The sequence below is a fragment of the Platalea leucorodia genome (assembly GCF_965183815.1).
Source record: "Platalea leucorodia genome assembly, chromosome: 13".
Lineage (NCBI taxonomy): Eukaryota > Metazoa > Chordata > Aves > Pelecaniformes > Threskiornithidae > Platalea > Platalea leucorodia.
The window spans coordinates 12980753-13000874 of record NC_138835.1 but is presented as its reverse complement, the minus strand read 5'-3'; the positions used below and the strand labels follow the sequence as shown (position 1 = coordinate 13000874).

Sequence of the window (20122 nt, the reverse complement as noted above, 5' to 3'; positions counted from 1 at the left end):
AAGCATTCATGCTGTACATCTTTTGCTTTTGATGTATCTTCTCAGTAGCTGCCTCAGACCCCTGAAGGAAGCTCCCACCATAATACGACAAAAATAAAAGTATGACAAAGTGCCTTTCCTTATCCCAACAGCTGGCTTTAACTAATTTTCAGTTATTGAACAAGCTCGCGCAGGTGTGGAACGTTTGTGGGAAACTCGGTGGCATGCAGATAAATAAAAATACCAGCTTCCTGCAGCTAACAATCACGCAGAAGAGCGTCTGCGCCGGCTGCCACCACCACCGTCAAAACAGACACCGCAGGGTGTCATCAGAATTCAGGTGGAGTACACACGGTGGCTTTCCTTTTCATAATCATTTTATTAAGCAGTTTTCAAGACACCTAAGCTGCCGCTTTAACAGCCCACAGACTGTATTGTCTTTGGCCACACGTTCTAGCATTAATCAAAAGAAATTGTATGTCAGATGTTACCATTTGGGGGGAAATAATCATATTTAGGGTTTTCTTCAAGAACAGAGTAAGCAAATCACATCACCTTTGCTGAGCTCGGGCAGGTTACTGCCGTGGCTTGTCACGTTTGACCCGCAGTCTTGATGCCACCGCAGCTCAACTCTTCTTTTATCTTTTAGTGAAGCTAAACCACGAGTCAATAATGACATTACAGCAGAGGAAGAAAACTCCAGTGGTCACAAGTGAGAAATTCTCAGAGCCAAAGATTACTCTGTGAAGCTTCATGAGGGATGGGGCTTAAAATTCATGAATGTTTTTGTAAAGAGTTCTGCAAGTTACATAAGAAATTAGACCTCTAACACTGACATTTGACTTTCTTGTTGCAAAGTGTCACGAACTCTGAACATATGAAGATTTAAATTGCAGTCTAGCTAGGAAAAACCATCAGTCACTCAATGCAAAACGGAGTCTAGCAATTTCAGTGTCTAATTTGGAAAACACAAGACAATGGTCCACAGAACTGTTTGGGGTATAATTTCATTTTCAGATACAGAAATGAAAGGATCTCTCTGAAACTAGGCTAAACAGGCAAATGCAGATTTTACTTGCCAAAGATGGGTACAATTAAAGAGGCAATCTTTTCTCAGAAGCCAACTTTAAATTTACACTCTCTTTAATTTGGTTAAGTTTGAAATTGAAGCAGATTTTTCCACTCACTAGTACCAACATGTGCTTCAAAATGTCTAATCGGGAGAAGTTCTGCATCAGGGACAGATGCTAGCTCTACATGCCAACTGGCCTGTGTCTGCTAGCCATCCGGCCCCAAGATCTGCCGGGTCCTCTCCCCCCAGCATTATCATAAAGGTATTCCCTGAGATATATGATCTTTTTTCACTAGGTCTTACTCTATAAACACACGCTTAACAAATAATTAGGCTTGCAAGTCCTTATGCTCAAACTTGTGGCTTTTTTCAGTTTGAATGAAACAACGATTTTCAAAACTCCTTCTGGGACTAACTCCAGGAGCTCAGGGAATGCCAGAAACCTCAGTAAGCAGGACCTTCTCCTAATAACTTGTGAGAAAACTGGAAAATTTGAAGACTTAAGGCTGATGGGAATGACAGAGTCCTCTGAATAATGAAGTGATTGTCAGCTGACAGCAATCATTATCCTATTCCAGAAAACCTCCTTTACAGTTTAAATACTGCCCGCAAAAAGACATTCCACACCTGATTCTTCTGTTCATTTCATTCATCACCTTTATTTTTTTACTGAAACACAGTGACAACTAATGAAGTGCTAATATCACAGTGAAGGTCTGGGCAAGACTAAAAGCCTACCTCAATATTCCCTTACAGAAGAAGATTTCTTTAGGTGATCAAATTGTGTGAAAACTTGAGAGACGACGTCATATAAATTAAAAAGCGCATTGCCATTAAAGGATCAGAGGGCAGCCCCAAGAGAAAATTCAGCTGCTGGTAAAAATCACAGCATTGCAGACCAAACACTGAACTTTGTTTCCGTATTTTGCACTGCAGAACCTACATATGAAGTGCCAAAATATTATTTTTAACATGTGTGAAAACAAAAATGTTTTCTCAAGTCAGGGAAACACTTTCATTTTTGTTGAAGAAGTAAAAAGACAAATGGCACTTGTTCATGCAGTCAGAGAACAAGGCACACAGGAGGCCTGGGGATCATACCCCAGTAAAGGTATGAAGTCCTGGGCAATCCCCTTAGCAGCATATTTTCCTCACCACTAGCAAAACAAGTAGGTCTGGAAATACCACCAGTAACAAAGCCTGGCTTCCTCATGGTTAACCACGAGCTTAGACAAGAGTTTCCTGCAGTTGAAGCAGTTACAAGGTTTTGCCTGCCGCCTAGATGCTCCGGTATCAAACACAGTAGAAGGTACGTTACAGATTTTTCCTCTTATGCCCACCTATAATCCTTGAAGGAATTTTATTATCTTTGACACTTCTACTTGCCAGTAAAATCTGGAATGGGGTAGTGAAGCTGGCCAGCTGGTGGAAAAACTACTGGGAAGTCAATAAGGGAGAGAGACAGGGGGCACTCCAGCTTTGTTTCTTTAAAACAGGCTGAAAAGCTCTTGACGCAACACTACCTACTCAGAACTGCCAGAACAGAAAGAAAATAGAAATTAAATTATTTATTTTAGAGGATATTTCTAGACTAGACAATGAACACGAGCTTTAAAATTATTTCTTTTTATGTTCACTATTTACAGATCCCGTCTGCGTATGAATTTAACAAGAGTTCCCTCCCCCAAGGCACACCTTTACCTAAGATGATTTCGCCTAAGCAACATGGCAGGAGGAGAGCTGAATCCATTTGACCTTTGATTTTTAATTAAATTCCCCTTATTTCTACCATTCTTTCTTCTCAATGGCATATAGAGGAACCCATTTTTCTCTGCTTGTTATTTTCTAAATCTGAATAGATGTCTCATATAAAAAAAAATACAAGCTTGGTTTGGTTCTTGGGGCAGGGGTGGGGCAGCAGCAAGTTGTTTACTCAGCATTTCTACCACCAAAACAAAAAAACAAACAAACAAAAAAAAAATCAGAAAAACAACCTGAAGAATAGATGGGCCCACTCCATTTGCAAGCACAAACGCTTGAATTGCACACGCAGCCCAGCCATACATACCCGGACATTTTTCACAAACTCAATTAAATGCTCTAGTGCTTTTCAATATTTTTCTGCTTGTCAATGTAACGAGATGTATGCATACAGAAACCTCTGCCTTTCTATCAGCCTTTTTATCTAGTCCCATTACTTTAGTGATAGTGCTGTGTTCTGCGACGTAACAAGGCAGCGCTACATAGATGGCCACGATGAGCCACGTCGTGCATCTCCCTATTCCAAGGTATTAAGGTTCATTTTAGATTGGAATCTTACAGGTTTCCCCCCAGTCCCTAACAGGGGAAGCCTCCTTTGGGGGCTTTTCATCTTTAAGACTTTTCCAAGAGGCTAATAATGTATGACAATTACAAAATCTCAAATCCAAAATTTAGTTTAGGCTAAGCAACATGCCCATATTTTTCCTTCCTTAACAGAATTAGTTCACCAATTCTAAGTGAAATCTGACTTCAGGTCTCTGACATTTCCCCCTCTACTTTTTTTTTGTTTAAAGAAACAATCCTGGAAGATCTCCTGTGACAGGACTTTTTTTTGTTCTTTCCCCTTTTTGTTTTTCTTTCTTCCCTCTTTTTTTTTTTTTTTTTTTTAGATTTCTGAATTATTAAGTAAAATTTCTGCTATGGGCCCCATTTCATGCTTCATTCAAATAAAGCTATTAGCACATTGCACAAAAGCTCCTTTTTCAGAAATGGGAAACCTAAACCAGAAAGGAACTAGGTCTATACTATGAGATTATTAAGGAAACATTTGTCTTTAAACCACCTTAATTCCCAGTTCGCTGCTGTACTGTAACACTAGGCTCATTGCTTTCTCTCTGCCTACAGCGCAATAGGTTGTGTGAGTACCAAGGGGACTAAAGTAAATTCTTTGTTATGTCTACACAAAGTAGTAAATGAAGCATGCAGCTCAAACCTCTCCTGCAGTGGCCAGATCCTTAGTGCCTTTCCTTTTGGAGTGGGAGATTTAATGCTATTTTCTTTCCCATATGCTTCATCTTTCAGCTTTAGCATAAAAAGGAAAGAAAAAAAAAATCTAAAGGCTTCGTTTTGCACTAACTGCTCCCTTCAGATTCTGAGACATGTCTTGATGAAAGCTCGGTTGTGATGGAGCAAAATCAAAAGAGGAAGAAATTTCACCCCGTGAAATGATACTTAAAAGGGGGGGAAAAAAGGCCTCGGAAAAAAGTTCTTTATTGAGTAATTAGCCATAATCTTAGATAAGACAACAGATCAAACAAGTCCTCTTAAAAGAGTTGCTGTGGGGAAGAAAGAGAGGCTTTCTGCAAGGGTTTACAAATAATGCCAAAAAAAATTAAAAAGCAGAAACACTGGCAAACTTTTCCATCAAAATTAAAACAAATCATGCAGTTGTGTCTGCTCCATTTCGGGGTGCAAAATGGGTCTGGGAGAACTCAGGAGGAAAAGAGCCACGAACAAGCTCTTCCCCCTCCTCCCCAAATGCAGAGCTGATGGAGATTTCTGTTGTACAAGGATTTCCAGCGACTTGCTGCGCGGCCGCTTGTCCGAGCCAGGCTCAGGGGCTGGGGACGCGCAGCCAGGGGAGGCCGGGGCCCAGAGCAGGTCCCAACCTGCTGCTGCTCAGCACCAGGTTCACAGCAGATTTCTCTGCCCTCTCCCTCTGCTGACTCTCGCCACCAGGTTAAAACAAGCAAGACTTCAAGTCATAAATAATTAGGAATTCTACATTTTTCCCATCATCACAGCACTGCAGGGACAATAACTTGGAAGCAACCTTTCAATACCTGTGATCTCCACTGCCTTAAAACCTGACCCACCTTATGAGTCTAATTTCCACAGGTGTCATCTGTGAATTAACGTGGTGGTGTGCTCCCACCGACACCTGTGTCTATCAACTCTAAACAAACTCTGGAAAAGCAGCTGGATAAGCTGCTGTCTAAACTTGTTGGCCTGAATAAAGCCTTAAGAAAAACCACATCCTAAACTTGCCATCCTCATTTTAGCCGCATCCCTCCTTGGACACATCCATACTACATCTGAGTAACTTCCCGGTCCCAAAATAGTCACACTCAGTTCATGAGCTAACACTTACCAACTTGCCAGATGCTTTACCTCAGATGACAAATTTTGTTTTATATATGTGATGAAGACTCAAATCAAAAACCAACTATAAATATTTTAATTAGAGACTTTTTTGTCACATTGTGAAAACCTAATTAAGGGGCTCATTACATGTGAGAGTAAGCACTGTCTAAATAAAGCTGGTGTCTTCTTGCCCTGCGCCTGTTATAAACTCAAGCTACAGAATCCACCCCTGCTCCCAACCCACACGTGGCTCGCTGTCCTCCCACAAAGGCTGGGCTGGAGGTGGCTAACGGGGCTGCAGCGGCTATCCTCTGACAATACGTGTACTCAGACGCTGAATTTGGGGCAACACGGTCTCCGCAGTCAGTGGCAAACCAAACGCAGGCTGCACACGCGGCAGAAGGGCCAGCAAAACCGTGAGGAGTCAAGCAAAATCAGCTCAGTGATGCCTTTCCCCCCAGCCAAGCTATATGCGCTTTTGAGCCAGATTAATTGCAGGCTGTTCTAACTCTTTGTGGTCTTTTGCGCCGTCATTTTATTTGTGTTACTCTAAGACATCTAAAAAAATTTCTAACAAAGAAATAGACACTCACTAAGTCTGCAGTTTGTTGTTTCTTAAAGTACCTTTTTAGAAAGGGATACTTTCCCCAAGTGATGAAAACAAAACATGAAAAAAAAATCTCCAACTGTAATTTTTTTGTTTGTCATTTTTTTAATAATAGATTTTTAAATCCTAACTTCAAAAAGACTACAAGCAAAACTATTATGTTTGAGTTTAATTGCATGCCTGACCTCCTTTATAAATATTTCGCCCCTTTCACGCAGGGTACTATCAAGTTTCCAGAGGTGATGAGCAGTTTCAGGCCAGGAGTCGCTGCCTGACCTTCCGTGCATCTCTTCAGATTCATTTACCAGCCATTACGTTTTGGCAAGCCCTTCTCTCGTACAAAAGCATGGTGATACTGAGCAAGCAGTGACCCAGGCCACAGATCAACCCATGCTCTCAAGAATCAAACCAGAAAAGGTGAATTTTGGAACATTTTTCCTTCAGATAAATCTTTACACATATTTTATACTTTGTAGATTTATTACATGACTAGTAACTGCTGTTATTTAAGTGCTTCTACCTCTAGAATATTTTCATCAGCACTGCTTGTCCTTCAGAGCAAATTAATTATCCAAAAGTTTAAAATAGGGAATACAAGGCAAGTTATTAAACAAGAACTCTTCTATCCATATGATTAAATGGAATTGGGAATCTTAGGTCTGCCGCCCTAATCTAAATCCTGAAGTACTCAAGAATGATGAGCTAGACCATGGACCGATGGGACCAAAGCAGCCTTTATGTCGTTCATTAATGACACAGCACATCTTGGTAGATGCAAGACGGGATTGTGCCAGTGATTGAACGTATAAGGTCTAAAACCAGAAATACAGGTCCACACAGAATTTGGACTAAAACGGGCTTCACACTCTAGGAATATATCTTCACATTTTTGCAAGGTTTGATCTTGCAGGTGGTTTTACTGAAAGAGGTGATGCTAGCCAGGACACAGGGATTCTCACTTTAAGCGTCTTGTGTTTTTTAATGGACTACGCCAAACTTGGAATTTAGATTTTCTAAGCTAAAAGGATTCACAGCAAGAAGGATTTGGCTAGTGGGAAAGGCAAGTACCTTTGGTGCCTCAAAATATCCTATACATACATTAACTGGCACAGAACATATTTCTGTTCCTAGTTCCATACCTGGGAGACATCAGTCAGTGTTTGTTTACAACAGTATTTTACAGTATTTACAATCAATACAAATTCATTTAAATGTAAAGCTCTAGCACATTGCTATTTGTCATCTCTTCTCAGATAGGTTACAAATACTTAAAAGGCAAAATGCTTTTTAAAGGAGCTGACACCGTATGGATCCACCGAAGGCACAGAGAAATCAATATGTGAATGAAAGGCAACTGATCCAAGTTCAGCCCAGAACAGAGGCAGGGTAGGAAGAGAGAGCTACTATGGCAAATAAGTTTTCCCTGAAAATCATGGAAATAACTAATAAGATCAGAACCTTTTTCTACCCCGTATTTTTGGGGCACATGCCATTAAGCTCGATGCAGTTATATTTTAATTTCTCCCCCAAAGTACAACTTTTATAAATCAAAACATTTTACACAAAGAGATTTCAGCTAGCACTTTGTTAATGGACTTCTACATATGGAAAAACACTCTATCTATTTGCCTTTAATTTTATTAACAACTTCATTTTGATTTGAGCATTTATTTTCTATCAATTTCCTTTTCTTGAAAGTGCCTGTTTTCTAGGAGAAGGTCAAGAAAAAGAGAAGAAATTATTCCACTCAAAAATATTCACGGGAATACGACTGAATATTTCAATCGGCGACAGACACAGGCATTATTGTAACACATTTCTGCATTAGCTAAATACAGTTATTAGACTTTATACAGGAATAAACGGGTGACATTCCTTGATGTGCTACAAAGGTAGTCAGAAAAAAATAAAATAAAATCTAGTTGACCCTTTTGACCCTAATATCCATGAATCCATCAACTTTATTTCACATTCACTCGACTCGCTAGCTTCACCCATGTTTATGGGATAAGCAGCAAACTCCATGCAGCAAGGTCTTCATCGCTTCAAGGTTAGACAACCCTCAATCAATCAGCGTACCTCCAACTGGTTACGGTTCAGCCAGAAGAGCTGATGCTAGCACTTGTCACACTCAGTATTGACAACAGAAATTAAATCCTTACTCTAAACTCCCTATTTGCTTTCCTATGAACTGAGCTTAAAGTTCTAATGTAAAAGATGCTTCATTGGTCCAGGAACAAAGACCTTCTCTGTCCTCTCTGCGTACCAACAGGGCCAGAGCTGAACAGCCCCCAGTCTGTCTGGATGAGGTACAGGGAGACATTTTTGGTCACAGCATCCAGAACCCGTTCCAAGGGACTGGACCGAATCAAAGCTGAGTAGGGCTCACACCCTAATGAAATCACAAATGTTTTAAAGATAGTCCTAAAATTAATGATCTTGGAAATATGCAGCTCAAAAGCCACACTTGCACGCTTTTCTACTCTAATTTATGCAACACTTAAATATCAGGGTGCCATACAAGATCAGGTAATTGCTATTCGTTAGGAATCAGCAGAGAGCTCGACTGCACCATCCAGTCGTGCATGTCGTACCCTGAACACTGCAGTATGTATTGGACTTTTGTTGTTTTGTACACTTAGCATCCAAGCTGTGCATTTCTTCCAAGTGATGCACTAATAACATTATTGCTCTTTAATGGCATTTTTGATTATATAATTATGCCACAAGCCTCACAGACATGGAAGATATATGTGCACTGGCATTTAATTGCTTTATCATCATGACTATAATCACAAATGAGGACCTTCCAGAACTGAGAGCCAACTGAGGCTTTTACTCATTCAGTTCTACCTGTCACCATAATAAACACTCCTTGGAAATCTCCCATGTGCTCTGCTGTATTTTAAAGCATTACGTATCAAAGACTCTCATTTATGTATTTTGAGTGGGTGGTTCCTTTGGTACAAAACTGTTTCCATTGCTCAGGATGAAGCATGCTGTGCAATGGGATGAATGAATGCAAACATAGGTATTCCCACACAACTACTTACGGCACACACTTTGAGGCAAGGCAGCCATCCCATACTCAGGTTGCCAGCAGAATTGCGTTACCTGTGCATGTGCTTGTGCACCTTCACACCTGCAGATGAGCCTGCTCAAATAACGCCCTGGGCGCAGGCTGGCTGGAGCCAGCCCCATCTCATCCAGCTGCCCGTGCCCAGCTTGGCAGGCGGCTCCCCATCTTCTCATGCTTGAGCACTGTTCCCATGCCACTGTCAGCACGGGCATGAGGAGCAAGCCCATGCAAGCAGATGACATTACTATCTCAGTAAAAATATTGCACGCAGAGCCGCCGAAAGACCAGATACATTATCCAATTAAAAAAAAAAAAAAATCCACACAAGAAAGGAGGTGTTTCCATAATAAAAACAAAGCCCCTCAAAAAAACTCCTTCACAGTAATGCACTGAAACAGGCAAGATTATTTTTACATTAAGTATGGCTTGCTTAAATAGTAAAAAAACTATTTAAGTTCAAAATCTGTAATTTTAAAGAGCTCAGTCCTTGGCTTTAGATCCCATTTTATGTACCTGTAATTGAATATCAACTTTTCCTACATGAAAAAAAAAAAATGGGAGAACTCTTTTTCAAGGCTATTTGAAGGTAAGAATTATTTTGCATGAAAGCAACAATTAATTAGCACTCAGCAAGGTTCCCTCCACTCTATGCTGTGAAGTAAAAGCAGGTCACTTCTGCAGCCCCTCACACCTGTTACGGGTCACAGATCCTTACCTGAACACAGTATCTTATTTGCTGTTTCAGCACCTCAAGGTTAAAGCCTATTTTCCTTCCAAAAATAACAGCAAGTAAATTTTGCCTTTTGAGTATGACCATACCACAGGATGGAATCAGAGATGCTTCTGTTTGAGACCAGAAAAATTCAATCACTGCTACAAAATTCATACATTTTTAAAAAACTAAACATTTGTTCTAATTTACACAGCTACACTCCAGACCCCAAGGCTGGTGCAACTCGGCGCAGCTTTCTTTAGGTGGGAGACAGACAAAGCCTGCTTCTTCCTCTTCGTATCCTTTTTCTTAGAAGGACACCCTTAATGGAAGAGCCACCACATTCACCCTCCATGTTGCTCTTGCTTAAAGAAGATGAATTCTTCTCTGTCTCTACTGACTGAAACAGGGGGCAATCTCCATTTGATTAGTTAAGACAGCAGGCTGGCAAATTTAAACTATTTGTATATGAGTATTGATGCTGCTTCACATTTAGTGTAAATGTAATTATCATTAGGGCACTCAGAGCTATCAAATGAGAGTACTTTGAGGAATGTCAGTGCATAACTAGAAATAAATGCATGCACACACACACAGGTGGACTCAGAATAAATTCTTGGGCTCCTTTCTCCCCCCCTCTTCCCCATCAAATTTCTCCTCTATGCACCTCTGCTCTCATTTTCTCACACTTCTTACAGTAAAAGCTAGCTGGGAAAAGCATTCAAATCCGTAGAAGACAACCTTAAAATTTCACCCACTGCCCTCTCTGGAGCTGATAGAGCTCTCCTGAGGTTAATAGCGTGCTCTGCTGAAGCGTCGGGAAAGGCTCCAGTTCCACTCCCATCGACACCCAAGAACCTTCACCTTACATCTGGAAGGGAACTCAGTCTAGTTCATCTCCCCACTCCCCATGCCATCACTACTTTGCACAGGTCTTGCAAGGCTGCTGCGTCAAAAGGCGTGGAAGGGTCTTCATGAGAAACCTGGAGCACAAAGAAATGCCCAGGAAGAAAGCAGGAAATAGAAGGGAGAATTTGAACTTTTTTGATGCTGCCCCTCAGGGAAGATTCAGCGACAGGGACACTCAACAGTCATACCCCTGGCTCACTCAACAGCAAAATGAAGATCCATTGGCTAGGAAATCAGATCATGATATAAAAAAAAAAAAAAAAGTACAGGACGCTGGTCTACCAGACATTTCCTATGTGACTTCGTGCAAGTCTTAATTGAGACTCATCTCACTTAACCTGAGCTTAGAATGCACAGTCTAAATCAGTCTTCGCTACCAACAGAGAAAGACACGTTCAAAAAAAGCATTTAGACCTTCCTAACCAGGAGAGGACAAACAACATCGGGACATTTCTCCCTCTGCCTGCTGACTAAAGGGGGAGCTCATAAATCTAGCACTCGCTACGTGCCTAACTTCTCACGGCTAATGTCAGAGAAGATAAATCCCTCAGCCAGGAAAACGGGGGCAAGGGCAGTGCCTGCTACCCAACGGTGCTGGGAGGCCAAGCCACCCGAGATGGATGGTCTGCAGACGGATTACTGAAAGAGGTTAGTGGGCCGGGTCTCCACGGAGCAGGAAGGTACTGCCAAGCTGTCTTCTGAAGATGCGATGTCTTCCAAAGAAATTGGCCCGCAAAGACTGAAACTAGATCCCGCAAGCCGGATCCCCCCCTACTTGACTAACTTGGGTGGGGAAAGAAAACAAACAAGCAAACAAAAACCAAACAAAACCAAAAAAAACCACCAACAAAAGAGAGTAACCAAACCAAAACAAGGACACAAAGCTTCCTCGCTCCACTCCCAACACTTTACGCAGGAAAATGACTGCAAGCTGCAAACAGAAGATGATTTCCAGCTACAAAGAAAAGCAAGAATTTAATAAAGCCACTAGAGCTTTTTTCCATCGCACTATTAGTTAAGATTTTTGAATACATAAATGAGAATTATTTGACTGACAGCCTCTTTATCAATAGTATAATCAGCTTTCTATTGTTGGAATAAGTCATTTATTTCAACAGTAGAAACATTTATTTTAGCTGTAGAAATATAACCCTATTTATTTCCAATCTGCAAAAGTAACCCTTGGTAGTATAAACGAATTTAAAGAGAAAGGCGATTTCTTATCTGCAGAAAGCAGCAACAACACTAGCAAAGGACAATGGTCTGCATTTTTATTAATGCAAACACTAACCTCCAATTTCCACACTTGAATTTCTAGCCTCAGAACAATATTAATGTCTACAACGGAACTAAATTTATGGTAATCTAATTTTATCATACATTATTTAAGCATCAGGACATTTATCTATTAATCTATCCTTTTACCTCCTTAGTGTTAATATTCTCAGCCTGCTTACAACTTTCAAGGGCAAGGCTGCTTCATCACCAGCTGTCATCATTAAAAAAATTATTTCTTGTATTTATAAAGAAAATGGAAAGTAGTAAGCTATGTCAAAAAAGCTAGACAGAGAACGTACTTTTGCATATAGTCATGTGCCGATTCCTACTTGACTGAACATGATCATATTTTTAGGTACTATAATTAATAGCTAACAGCTTTAAAAGTCTCACTAAATATTCATTATTAGAGGGAAAATTGAAAAGGTCTAATCCATTTTAAATGTCTCTGACAACTGCCATTAAAGCATCCTCGTGCAATTTGTCATAGATATTTATATTTAGTCAGCACAGAGATGGATCGTAGGAGTCCACATCCCGCGTTGTTCTTCCTCTTTGTTAAGTATGAGTGGAAGAAGTGTCAAATATGTTATTAAAACACCTTACACCCTTAACCCCTCTCCAGATACACATACCTGCGTATTTGCATCAAGTGACAGGGGGTGTGCCTTCTGTAAATGAAGTACACCGGTACCAACCTTTAAGGCTGTAGCATATATCCTTTTTTTAATGCTGCCCACAGGGCCATCGGGATGACTGGAGTGGCAACACGGGAACACAGCGCCATCACTTCATTTACTGCTGCTTGGCCAAGAGGGACCCTTCCCTCGGCTTGGGCAAAGCTGACTTCACCAGGAGCCTGAAGCTGCCCTTCTTTCCTGGCAAGACTGATTCTCCTAAAGGTCTACGATGCTGCTGCAAATGTCAATCCTGCCCCTAAACAATAAAGCCTGTGCTCGCAATTTCATAACAATTAATACTTTTTCCCCACTGCTTAATATAACTCTGAAAAGCCAAGGATTCAAAAGTTCATTTTACAATTGATTGAGATTCTGTTTGGCTCCAGTAATAAGCTTTGCCTGGCCTTGAAATTGCCCACTTTCAAGTCTGATGGAAATCCACTGTACACAAGCAACATATATGATCTTTTTGGTATATATTTTTCAAGGATCACAATTCAGTTTTATTCCTTTTCTCATGAAATCACTTGAAAGTTATGCTGCAAACCTCAAGTGAAGCATATAGCTACTGTGAATTCAGGAGGCCCAGGGTGCCTGGTACAAGTAGTTTAAGTGGTATGGACTGCGCTTACAATCAGCGTGTTCTCAGAAAGCTAAAACTCAATTTTTCAGACTGAAATGCACAACTGGCAGTAATCCATAATCCTGACACAGTGTCATGGGTGCCAAAGGCCCTCCAGTGAGTGCTGCCTTTGCATTTTTAAAAATGTTTTATGAGCTCAAGACCCTAGAATTAAGTATCTTTACTTTGCAAGCAACCTGCCATCTACTAATGCTATAGGAAAACCAAGCCAAACAAAAAAAAAAAAAGCCAAGCACAGAACAAAGGGTCTCTAACCCATAAGTAAAGTCTCTTTATCCCCAAATCCTCCACTTCAAGGGCTTGAGTGGTAAAAGCTAAGAGCTCTCAGCTTCAAGCCCATTACCATTTGCTCTTTTTTATCTTTACCAAGTTGCTTTTGTCGCAAATGAACATTAAAAAAAAAAGAGAGCAAGACAAACAGATGAGCCTACCACATGTACGGCTGATTTCTTACAAATGACCAGGTTTCCTATTAAGGATATTGTAGAATTAAGCAATAAGGAGATATTTACAGTCCTGGCAAAAGATGGACTATGTTATAGTGAATTAGGTCCCCAATCAATTTCCTAATTGCCAGACCGCAGTGTTTACTAACCTGATTCCAGAATGACTTCATTCCCTGCTCTAAATAAAAACATAAAATGGCCTATTGGTTATTTAACTAAGAAAGCTGCTGATGCAGCTCCATTTAGCAGGAGGGCATGATTTTTTGTTTATTTTCAAAGAATATGGAAGCATGGAGCTCCTTACATACAGCTATCATCTCCACTGTCTTTCAGTCACTAAAGCAAAGAGGAAAGCAAAAGGGCAAGCCTGGAGCAGCCTAATCAGGATTCTTCTTCCCCGAATGCTGTCATAAAAATCAAACATTAGTTTTTAAGGACAGTTACTGCTGTGATCCTGAATGGAGAAATACAGAGCTGGTCACAGCCGGTATTTCATTAACATTTCACAAGGAACTGTGCTCTGGAATGATTTCTCCAGGTAAATTCTGTAGATGCTTTTTCTTAAATAAGGTTATGGATTTAAAACCAAAAAACAAAACAAAAAAAAAAAAAAAAAACAAAAAAAAAACAAAATAAATAAATAAATAAATAAATAAATAAATACAGTAGCACTGTTTCAAGTATTCTCCCAGACAGAAAATTTTCACAGAAGTACACAAACACCTTATGCATCTTTTTTCAAGCTTTGTAACCTTAATATTTCTTAAAAAGAGATTAAAATCTTCACCACACAAACTAAGCAAGTGAGTGAGACGGAATTAGATCAGTACTTCTTCCAAAACCACTTCAAGTGCCTCTACTGAAGGGAAAGCAATGTCACAACTTTTATCAGGATGGCCGATTCAAGCAGGAATAACACGGCACAGCAAGCTTACGTGAGCCATCCCAGCTCGGCAGCAGCATTCGCCGTGCCCAGGCTGCCCGCTTGCATTGCTGTGCCCGGAGTCGGTGCACAACACCTCTAAGTCCACACAACACCTGTAAAACTGCTAGCGGTGAGTCTACCCAAAGCCCTCGGGCACCTTGGCACCAACTGAGAGGTCCTAGAGAACAGTGGTGGACTTTACATAAACTTATAGAGACAGGAACGTCAGTATCTTGTTAGCAGTAAGGATGTCCTTACAAAGCACGACTAAAGGCCAATATTATCTGATGGAAGACTGGTGTCCTAGAGCAACTTAGCCACCAGTGAATTTGTATTATTAACCCACCTGAGGCATAATCTGACCCCCATTCTCTCACCCAGGTTTTACTCTCTCAGAGAGATAGATGATGTCCAGCTTCCCACACTCATGCAAAACTTGAGGAGCTTTTCACAACAGCACATTCATCATCGTTATCCTATTCATTTTTAGAAATGCTGCACATAAAACATGCATACAATCTACGCCTGCAATCCATATTCTTACCATGTGCATTAACAATGGATCTGAACCTTGCAGACAACCTAGAAGCAATGCAGAAATGGTGTGCATGGAAGAGCAGACCCTGCCTGTTCTATCCGATTAGGAAGCTCTAACACTCAACTATGCCAAACCTGTGAAACAGTTAGTTCACCCACAGTCCGTATTATTGAGCAGGGGTGCTATGAGATGACCTCCCATCTGACTTTCATTATTCTACGGCCCCAAGTTTCATTAGGATTGCAGATTCCTGTAAATGGAGTGCAGATGCTCAGTGGTCCTCTAGGACACTTTTTCCCTCACCTCTATTTTTCCAGACCTTCCAAGGAAGACACAGCACGGAAGAAACTGAAACACTGAGAAAGCTGGAACTCATGACAACTCCATTCTTTTAAGTGTTCTCTTATGACTCTAGGTATCAAACCCTCAAAGAACCCAAGGCTGATGAATCTGTAGCTTTTCAGATAACACCAAAAAGGAAGACTGAATCCTACTGAAAAATGACTGCATCAATTATCTATCAATATTTGAAAATGGAAACATAACAACACAGAACTTCACTCATTCCAGCTTTGGCTCCTTTTCTTATGTCTTCCATCTGCTGGTATCCACGTGACATCTCGCAGCTGGATTAGTGCTTCTTTAGTCCAGAGACTATACATCTTTCTGGGGGTTTATTCTGTGCTTGACAATAAGGCTCTAAGGCACTATTTCAACACAACGTTATATGAATTATTGTTACCTAAGATAATATCAACATAACTAAACCCAGAGGAAACTTATTAAAATTCTGCATGTAGTACTGTCATTAAACCATCACTACCACCCCTTGAGGTTAGATGTCTGTCCTTCTCTACCCCAGGATTCTTCTAACATCTCGTAATGACTCAGACCAGAACATCACACTGCATGTTAATTTGGAAAAGAAGTGAGAAACATTTAAAAACAAGAATAATGAATAATTTTAAAAAATCATTAATAAAATGTAAGATGAGCAAAAAGCATTGGTCCCAGAGTAGACTTTATGAGTAGTCTAGCAGCTGGCATGCGAAGTTTCTGCCCATTATGATTTTTAATGCCCTAGCTATGATGAAACTAGAGAAATTAAGAGGTAGGCAAGAACAATTAGGCCAAATAATCCATCCCCCACCAAAACAGGGCGGATATAAACTGCTTAAGAAAAAAAAAAAACAAAAACATCCCAATACACAATGACGATACACTCTACCCTGACCTGTAAGGCAAAATTAATATTATATAAGAAATACTTACAGAAAGACATGTGATGAAGAATTTCAACTGTTGTCTCTATTCAGGGATACATAATCAGAGGAACGTTAAAGATTAAAAAAGCTCAAAGTTTTCTCAAGTAACGCATAATTCCACCAGCCAGAAAAAGATTGAGTCACGCACAGCAAAACTGCATGTTAATCTATTAAATTTATACACTGAATATCACAACCTTCTTGATCATAAACTGAGATGTCTACTTGGAAACACTGGTCTGCCCTGTCCTCCAACATAGCTCTAAGAGATTTCTTGAAGAACGTTCTTAGACACATACTTATCTTTAAGGACATGACAGTTCTACTGCAGGTAACGTAAACGCTCAAAGACTTAACCAGCCTCCTGGAACTGAGGCTTCCTAACAAACTCCCGCAAGTGACAAGAAGTTGTGGATGTTTACCTTACACAACATCTTGAATATCTGATAGCCTTTTTTTTTTTTTTTTTTTTGCTTTCATCAAACCAGTAGGTTTGACCCCAAACCAGTTCACACATTTAAATTAACATGCAAATTATACACTTAGATCACCTAGAATCTGCCTTTGAGGGACAGAAATTGTTTGACAAGCTTTATGATGACATTTCAAGAATGATGCAGCTGCTTGCAACAGGGCATTTAAGATGAGAGAAAGCAGCATTTAGCTCCATAGTCATTCTGCCTGTGTTGATGTCTGGCTAAAACCTCATCCTGGGGAAAAAAGCAGATTTTTAATATCCAACTCCTAATCATTATCACCTGCTAGAACAAAAAGTTTCAGGTGAAAATTATATTGTTAAGTCCAACAGCTGGCTTTGAAGACTTCAGTAGCACCTCTTGCTGCAGAGATAATGGAACACCCTCCTGGAAGACTCTCAGAAAGTAGGATTATAACAATAGAAGCACCTTTTTTCCCCCAGGTGCCTCTCGGATGGTTCCCCCAGAGATCCAGACCAGGCAAAAGGCCCTGGAATTCTGGGAGAAAGAGTGAGACAAACCGCCACAAAAATCAGCATACTGTAAGAGCTGACAGACACAAACACACCATGCAGACATCTCTAGCAGGTGTCTGAATATATGACAATCCCTCTCCGAAACACTTCTGGAGTCAGCAGCATGCAATGTGACATCGGGGCTTTCAAGTCAACAGGAAGCAGGATGCCTGGCTGAAAATAGTAATTTTTGTTTCATTGTACCATGTCACCAACACCAGGAGCTTGATATTTTGTGATTAGCACCAAGAAGAATGCTCCCTCAACATAAGCAACACCGTACCGCATCGCTAGGAACGAGCGGAGGATGCAGCTTAGGGCACTGAAGTCTGCATAGGCTTCATATAATTTTTAAAACATGTATTATTTCAGATCACTGCTAGAAGTGGTCTGGATATTCTACCTTAATAGCGAGAAACTAAAATATGAAGAAGATGGTTGAGGTAAGATTTTAAGAATGATCAAACTTCCTTTTTTAAAGCATAGCTTAAGCTTCATAATTTAAGTGAATTTGCATGGACTAAACCCCATAGGAAAGCCACAAAAACTACAGCCGTACAAACACTAACACAACAGTAACGACGAGGGCACAACTACCAGGTCGATGGACAGACAGCAACATTTCTCAAGAGATTTCTACTCAAAAAGAGAAAAATACCATCGCTCTATCTTCACTGAAGTTGTCCTTTTTTTTTTTAGGCTTATCTAATTAAATCAATGCAAATACCCACAAAGCTAGACTTATTTCAGTTAAAGACGCAGTTAAATTTCTTTTAAATTAACTTGAAAAAAACAACTGTCAAATAGATTAGATATATGCATTCCTCCAGTTAAATTAAACTTCAGTTAAACTGACGGAATAATTCATCTTAAATGTCAAGAAAATAATAGGAAATGTCTCATATTTACATACAAAAACAAGTTCTCCAGAGTCCTAAACTAAGAATTTCTGTTGAACATCTACCTTCACACATGGTTAAATTTCATGGTTACTAACAATTTTAAATTCAAGATTTTCAAAGAATTTATTGTTTTGCATAATTAAAAAAAGTATTACTGATAGCACCCTAGGGTAGACATGGTGATCCACAGACAATCAGACTTTTAGGAGATTATGGGTTCCAGCTGTTTGCCTTGCCTAGTAATCTCCCTAAGGTGCTGTTTCCTCATGATACCAGTAATCACTTTTCATGGGTTTACATAAAAGGTGCTGTATATCATCATATCAAAAGAAGGTTATTGCTCTCCTCTTGTTATGCTGAATATGTGGCTTAATCCTAAAAACAGAAAGCCAAAATAAAATGTGCATTTTTACATTACAGTTGACCTATTCTTTTTTATTCAGTATATAAAACCAAGCGTTGAAGTTGCCCATTAACAAATTGGCTTCAACATTACCTTTCAAATCATGTAAATACATTCACATTTTCAAAAGTCATCCTTGTCCAGTACTGCTGACTTGTCAAGTTATACTCAGGCTGAAAAATACAAAGCCATGACTTGTCAACATATTTCATCTTATTAGTTTCACTCAGCAACAAATCTCAGCCATCGTGTTTATTAAAATACAGATTGTTCTTGTATCCTGTTGAAAACTACGGGAGATCTGCCATGGCAAAAATTCCCACTGCCTTGTAAGATCTTTTGAAGTTAGAGTGAAAACTCAAGCATTTCCTATATCTTTTCTGCATCTGACAGAAATAAACCTTGCATCACTCTTCTGAGGCACCAGAAATAGTCCACAGTTAAGTTCCTATAGCCATGAAACTACCGGGGAGGGGGGGAAGAGAGATTACAACTGGGTGGCTCACTCCTCTGTTCTGCTGTCAGCAGCTTCTTTGGCCACAGCATCTGAGCCACCGCCAGTTCACAAGAACTAAGTGACCTTCCTAGAATTTGGAGCTAGGGACTCCCAGAGTCTCCATGAGCCAAAATCAACCATTCTAAGCCATTTCCCACTTGTTCCAGCTGGAAAGCTGAATTTCAATGAGGTTGATTTACAGTAGAAAGCAAACTGAATATTAGGAAGCACCACCATCTACCTTTGGGGTAATGCCCATGGAATGAAAATTGTTCTGGGCAGCAAGATCTAAATTAAAAATGCACGTGTCTTGTAGGCAGGCAGTACTCTGCAAAAGCAAAATCCACAGCAAACCACATCTCCCTCAAACAGGAAAGCTGTAGGTACCACATCGGTGGATCATGCTTGGTTAAAGGGCTACTGTCGTTTCAAGCCAAGACAAAGACCCACCTGTACACTGAATTACTGCTGTTCACCAGAAAACTCTGGCAGTTGTGCAGCCAGTGTGCTGAGCTCATCAAAAGTCCTCTATCACCAGGTCATTTTTATATTAATTTCTCCTAATGAGTACATATAACAGACAACAAGAGGATGGCCTCTCTCTTGGACAACTGCAGACCAAACCAGGGAGTAGGAGAGCCAACGTTTTTGGCTGCCACATCCGACACTGAAGAGCCAAGTCCACCGGCAGGAATGCCCATCTCAGACCCTAAACTGCTGAAATTGGTACCGCACAGACGCCATGCCCTCTCTCCTCTCCGCTTTATAGTAGTATAAATAAAGGCATTTTAGTCTTATGGACCATACTTTCACACCGTATTTTCCCTAACAGCCTAAAGTAGAAGTCTTAGGCATGTTCATACAGGTCTATAAACTTTATTCTGCCACACTTCCCCTGAAATACCAACCTGGGACTGGCCGGGACCACGCGTAGTGCTTGGTTTCTGCAGCACTCTGATGTGCTATCCCAGCCCAGCACATAGCAGCTGCTGCAATTTTTCCAGTTTAACTACTCAGCCCCTTTAGCTTGCAGTACTGCAGCAACTAGCACACACTGCTGGGAGAAACTAGT

General features: G+C 40.4%; 1 protein-coding gene across 1 annotated transcript in view; it reads right to left on the bottom strand.

Annotated features, from left to right (window-relative positions):
- CDH4 (cadherin 4) overlaps window positions 1–20122 on the bottom strand; it is a gene marked incomplete at both ends in the record, with an annotated part of 463510 nt that overhangs the window by 396340 nt on the left and 47048 nt on the right. The window lies entirely within an intron of this gene.